The 6,000-nt window shown below is 44.4% G+C and overlaps 1 protein-coding gene across 1 annotated transcript in view; it reads right to left on the reverse strand.

The window, feature by feature from the left end:
• Positions 1-5,553, reverse strand: part of LBHD2 (LBH domain containing 2) — a 30,416-nt gene extending 24,863 nt beyond the window's left edge. Inside the window, exon 1 of the mRNA XM_067555017.1 lies at positions 5,273-5,553. The gene's annotated coding sequence lies outside the window, so the exon portion shown is untranslated. The remainder of the gene's footprint in view (positions 1-5,272) is intronic.
• Between the last annotated feature and the right edge of the window lie 447 nt (positions 5,554-6,000).

The raw sequence follows: 6,000 nt of genomic DNA on the forward strand, positions 1-6,000 counted from the left end.
TATTTGGTGGGTTTTTTTAAAGCCTCAGCTCCTGGAATCCTGTGATTACATGAGAATCTGTGCTTTACTTTTTGTTTTTAGTAAGTGTCTAGCCCTCCTGATTGCAGAGAAAAGCTGGAAGAGTGCATCCTAACCACTCAAAAATAATAATAAATAAAAGAAGGCAAATCCAAAATGTATTTTAAAAAAACCTCATGGCTTTTGGGGGCGGCCTGACTTGTGATTTTTGAACACATGGGATTGGCAATACTGCATACTCTTTTCCAGATGTTTTACAGGCACTTAAGTTTGTGAACCCTTGATCTCAACACTTAATTACAGGAGCTTTCTGAAGAAGGTACTCCCAAAGGGAGAGGGTGCAGGAAGGAAGGAAGCAAAGGCAGCCAGCCAGCATGAGCAGAGGCAGGAGAAGGACCAGGCAAGCAGGGAAGCATGTGCCAGGGAGCAGAGGGAGAGAGAAATGGAGCAGATGGAAAGAGTGACTAAATGAGTTTCTCTGAATGCTAGTAGGCCTCAGTATCATGGAAATCTCCATAGATTCTGCATAGAATTGTGGATCTGTGCCAAGACAAGGATTTTTGCCATTTGATACAGGAATTTGTTGATGTGAGAGGACCTCATTAAAAAATCAATCCCATAGAAACTAAAGATAAGCCTCAAAAAGCTGTTGATATATTTTTCAGATATAGGTTCTGTTACTTGCTATACAAATAACATCTATGCTGAGAACTTACTTTTGGAGTCTGAAAATGCCCTTCATGCGTAGTATGTTCCTGCACGCTGCTTGTCACTGCAGAGAACACTGGGGGCTTCCTGGATTGTTCAAGAAGTCTTGCACACCAAATACTTTATAAATAAGCATATAAGCCCTCATATTTCAAAGCAGAAGCCAACTGGCAATGAAATGGAGTTAGCAAGAAACTTCCCTTGTGGACAAATTATTCCATAATTGTCCACTATGGGGTTTCTTGCACCTTCTTTGGAAGAAGCTGGTACTTCTTTTTTTGACACTGTTTGAGGCAGAATACTGGACTCATCTCAGGACTATCCCACGTATTATAGTAGCTTTGAGAGTTGATAGAAGACAAGATTATGTTCTGCCTTCTCTACTTGACAGTGCTTTTGATCAATAGAACAGGTGGTTGTGCTTGCCAACTATTCTGTTCTTCAGAGCATGAAAACTGAATTCCTGTGCTTCACCACTTGTGAATACTTCTGGATTGTCCTTGTATTAGATAGCGGCTCCACTAGCAGAAGAATGCATGCATCTCAGAGCATCAGCACAGACAAGGGAATTATTAGAAGGAAAAGTAGCATGAGATGGACTCTAAATTGTCTGTTCTCTTTCTGAGAGACATCATGAAAGAATGTTCAGTTTGTCCATCACACACGGTACAGATTTACAGGTACCAGAATTAGGACAAGAGCAGATTAACCATATGGAATTGCAGCTAAGTGATGAAAACTAGGTATTTCCTTATAACTCCTTATATAATCTGATATATGCAATGAGATACTATAGACATTACACTATGATCTTGTAACCCTGAGCCTTTTAGTTCAGAGTTTAGTTTAGCCAAAGTATTTGAACAGAAATTTAAGAGATTGGACATTAAAAAGATACACCCGTGTGAGAACAAAGACACAGAATAGATTCTTAATGTTCAGCACTGGTAATTAACAGAAGAATGGAAGGTGTCATGATACCATCTCTTAGCACTAAGGATGAAGGAGCTTTTTTTTATGATTTAAAACTCAAAAGCTCAGCAACAAGAATTAAATTGAATTTCCAAAGTACTAAATGTTGCCACAGTCTGAGTCGGTTAACATGGGAATGCAGTGTGCTATCCCAGAAGGGATGGTCCAGTTGCATATAGCGGGCAACACATGGAAAAAATAAAGGGAAATTATTTCAAAAAGAAAAACACTGCCTGAGTTTTGAAATAAGCTATGACATCTAAAAGCACACATGCTTAAACAAAGCGAAGGGCCACCCTGCCAACAAGTTTCTAAACATGCACCTGCAGGTCTGTTAAATGCATGCAAACAGGCAGTTTGATGTACAATTAGTCACCCAATCAGCATGGGCAAATGCACATGACTGCTCCATCTGTGGGTACATTGCCTGAATTTCCAACTAACATCTGCCAATGTGTTACAAATATTACAGAGGTTTGAACAGATGTGCTGTACTTTCAAAACTTTACTGACATCTACCCTAATGTGACTGATAACATTAACTATACTGGCCAAATTCTACTTTGCTATACCCATGCAATCTCAATGACAATACCAGGCTTCCACAGCAGAATTTGGCCCACGCTGCAGACAAGAGATTCCCTATTATTATTATTTGGATTATGGTGGCATACATGATATGCTAGGTACTTTCCAAATATATAATAAGATGCAATCCCTTCTACAAAGTGTTCACAATCAATCAAAGAAAGAACAAACAAAAAATGAGGGAGAGCAAAAAGACATACTTCCTTTCAAATTAAAAAATGGTTGTATCAACTACCCCACTTTCCTTATACGTAGTCATTATTAGTTGCCAGTTTCTAGTAGAAGGGAGGCTGGAGGAGGAATTTGAAAAAGGAAAGGGTGGTGAATTTATTGATAGATTAGACCTGGGAGGACATTCTATACATAAAGAGCAGAGTGAAGAATCCTTATTGAAGGTCTGATCATGCTCCCATTTAAATCAATTACAAAACTCCTATGACGTCAGTGGAGCAGGATCAAGCCCTGAATGAGGGATTCCTTGACTGGCCCCTCCAAAATGTGTGTATGTGTATGTATGTATATATATATATTCATACAGTGAAATTATTTTGTTGTTCTTTCTAAAAGTATGTGAATGCACATACTTTTAGAGAGGATAAAGGAGTAATTTCACTGTGGATGATACGCTGCAGATTTGATGGCTGATCTATGCAAAAACATGCTGCTCAATACAAAGAGATCATTGTGAGGAAGAGAGAAGGTAGTGACTGTATTTGCACATTCATTATTTTACTAAAGTAATGTACCAGAAAAGTTAGAGGAAATACCATATGATTGACATATTGTCAAGCCAGATCAGGAAAGCAAGAAAACCAGGTCAAATAGTTCCTTGTTTTTCTTCTCTGGAATCATAACACTGACTCTAAGAACCCTGCATTTAAAATGGAATAATAATTATCAAAATATTGAGCTATGTGCTGCATTCTTTTCTGGGGACCAAATGTATTGCTCATAAAGCTAAAGGACATAAAACACTGGCTTTGGACGGGTTATGTGTAGGCAGGCAATGTACAAGCTTCCCCCTCTCCAGCTCTGCCAGTACACTTCAGTCCAGAAAACTGCTATTTTGTTCTTGGACTTCTTTCAAGATTGCTTATAATGCCAAATTCTGGGGTGGATTTGTAATGCAGACAAATTAGGACTATGATGTGAGTACACTGTGCTGTGTCCCTGTCCTCTACACCAACTAGTTTGTAGTATTTTAGTAAAGATGTCAGCCAGCAAAACCTACTAAAAAGAGAAAGCTGCCCTGACGGCATACGTCCAGCACAACTTGCTTATTTCAGCTAGACGGTTTAGTCTATCAGCCTCCTAACCTACCTCCCCAGTGACTGAGGCCATACTCAAAAAAATACAAACAGATCTCTGTACCAGATGAAATGAAAATTTTTGTGGTACTTTCATTTGGCAATCTCTGGATTCATATAAAAACATCCACACTCCATGCTCAGAGTAATCATTATCCCTGTTTATACATATAGTAGATTCATTATTTCTAGAAATGAAATTATAAATGTGATATTTGCTAATTTAGTGGAAAGCGCCAGAACTCAGTGTACTTTTAATCAGAGTATTCAAAATACAAGTAAAAGCATAATCTTTTTAAAGTTACATTTTGTTACCTAATTCTTTCTTTCAAAATTCATCTTGAAAATGGTGAAATAAATAAGTAGCTAAGATAATCACAAACCAGAGAGTCTCTTCATCGGCATTCCTTCAAACCTAGGCCATCCAGCTGCCAAATGTAATTTTTTTTAAAAAGGTAAGTATTGGCAATAACCATTCGTTAGTTAATCCTTCTTAACCTCCTTTGCTGGATAAAAGAACTATATTTAAAGGGGGAAAGCAATGCAGGTGCAATTTTTATAATTCCTTCACACACAACTTACTATGCATGTAACTATTTACAAGCAGTAAAAGCTATTTGCTAAGATGTTCCAGAATATTATATGCACTCATCTGTATACACACTTCTTATTTTCACTGCATAAATCCTAAGTAGTTGGAGCTAATCAAGGGCACAAATGAGGTGTGAATAGTGACAGGTTACAGTTATTTCTGAAGTGGCTTTTGCCCAGAAACGGTAGGTATAAACTTTTGAACGTTTTTCATCCCACTATTAGCGTGGTCAGATCCTAGGATTTCTAGAGGGGTTCTATTTCCAGCGGCTCTCTCCTGGAACGAGCTGCTAAAGGTGTGCTCTCCCTCATTTGACTTACTTGGGGCCTATGACTAGAACTCCCCTTAATGAGCGCTTGATGTATAAATCTACCACACACGGAGGGGACACTTGGCCCATTTCTTTTCACAAATTACAGGCTGTCCCCTTGAACCGAGGCTGCACGTGTCTTGTGCCTGATCATCGCTAGAGAGTGATAATAAGGAGGCTCACTGCCTCCCTCGCCCTGCCTCTTCGTGCCCTGAGCTTGACTACAAGGGGGCTGGGGGCTGCCCGCGCAGCAGCCGAATGGAATTCTTCCTCCGCCAAAGTTACCCGCCAGCTCCCTGCAACTCCTGCCCGTCCGCGGCGCTGTGCGGCCGGGCTCCCGCCCCAGCCACTGAGCCAGGCAAGCCGGGGGCCGCCGGCCAGCGTGTTCAGTCCACAAAGGCGCGTGTCAACGCCTGGGGCAGCAGCCCCGCCAGGCTCCGGGCAGAGGCAGAGCGGGGCAGCTCTGCGCCGCCTGCCCCGAGCGCCTTCCCTGCCTGTGCCTCCTGCCCCATCTGGCCCCTGCCCGCCTGCCTGTGCCTCCTGCTCCGGTCCCTGCCCCACGCCTGCCCCCAGGCTCGGCGCCTCCTGCCCCAGCTCTAGTCGGGGGTTCCCCGTCGGCCGAGAAGCCCCGCAGTCCGGCTCTCTGCCCGGGCAGAGCGGACCCAGCCCCGCTCCCCACACACCAGCCACCCAACTCCGCCCCCGAGCGCTCCCTGGGACCGCGCCGCCCCGAGCCCCAACAGGGCAGCGGCTCCCGGGGGGCGGCGGGCGGCTCACCTGCTGCTGCGATGTCCGGCGCTCCGTCCTCCGCGCGCCCCAGCCCGGGCTGCCCAGTGCAGCAGGGAAGCTGCGGTACGGCCAGCAGCAGCTGCCGCTCGGCGCCGCTAGGAGAGAGGCAGAGCTCCAGGCAGGCAGGCAGGCAGCCCTCTGCCTCCCATGCACAGGAACAGAGGGAGCCTCTCAGCTCCTCAGCACATCCACATCATCAGTGACCAGGGGCTGGCATCACGCTGCTGCTGCTGCACCTCCCAGTCCTTGCATGCAAACGAGCTCTGCTGCTGCTGCTACTCCAGGGCTAAGAAACCACTCCCCTGGGCTGCCGGAGTGCAGCAGAGTTCGTGACTGGGCGGTGGGGCTAACAGAGTAGGAAGCATGGGCCACTGCAACAGCGGGGCTGGGCCGCCTCAGTTTCTCCCCCTCCTCCCCCAACCTCCCTACCTTTGTGTCGATGCTCCTGAGTTTGGAAAGCGGGCAGGAGGGCTTGAGTTAAGTGATTTTTAAACTGCGGGGCCTTATGAAAAAGTCCCACCTAGAGCATTGAGCGGCACGTGGTTGCTTTACTACAGATTTCTTTTAAATTATCCGGTAGACTTGAACAAGGAAAATATATATTTTTGCTGCAGAAAATTGTGGGATAGTTTTTGAAAATGCCTATAGGCAGAAGGTGTTGTAGTCATGGTGGTGTCAGGATATTAGAGAGACAAGTTGGGTCTCTCTGAAATTCT

Source organism: Emydura macquarii, unplaced genomic scaffold (genome assembly GCF_026122565.2).
Source record: "Emydura macquarii macquarii isolate MOO-44397 ecotype Brisbane River unplaced genomic scaffold, CSIRO-AGI_Emac_v2 contig_1551, whole genome shotgun sequence".
NCBI classification, from domain to species: domain Eukaryota; kingdom Metazoa; phylum Chordata; order Testudines; family Chelidae; genus Emydura; species Emydura macquarii.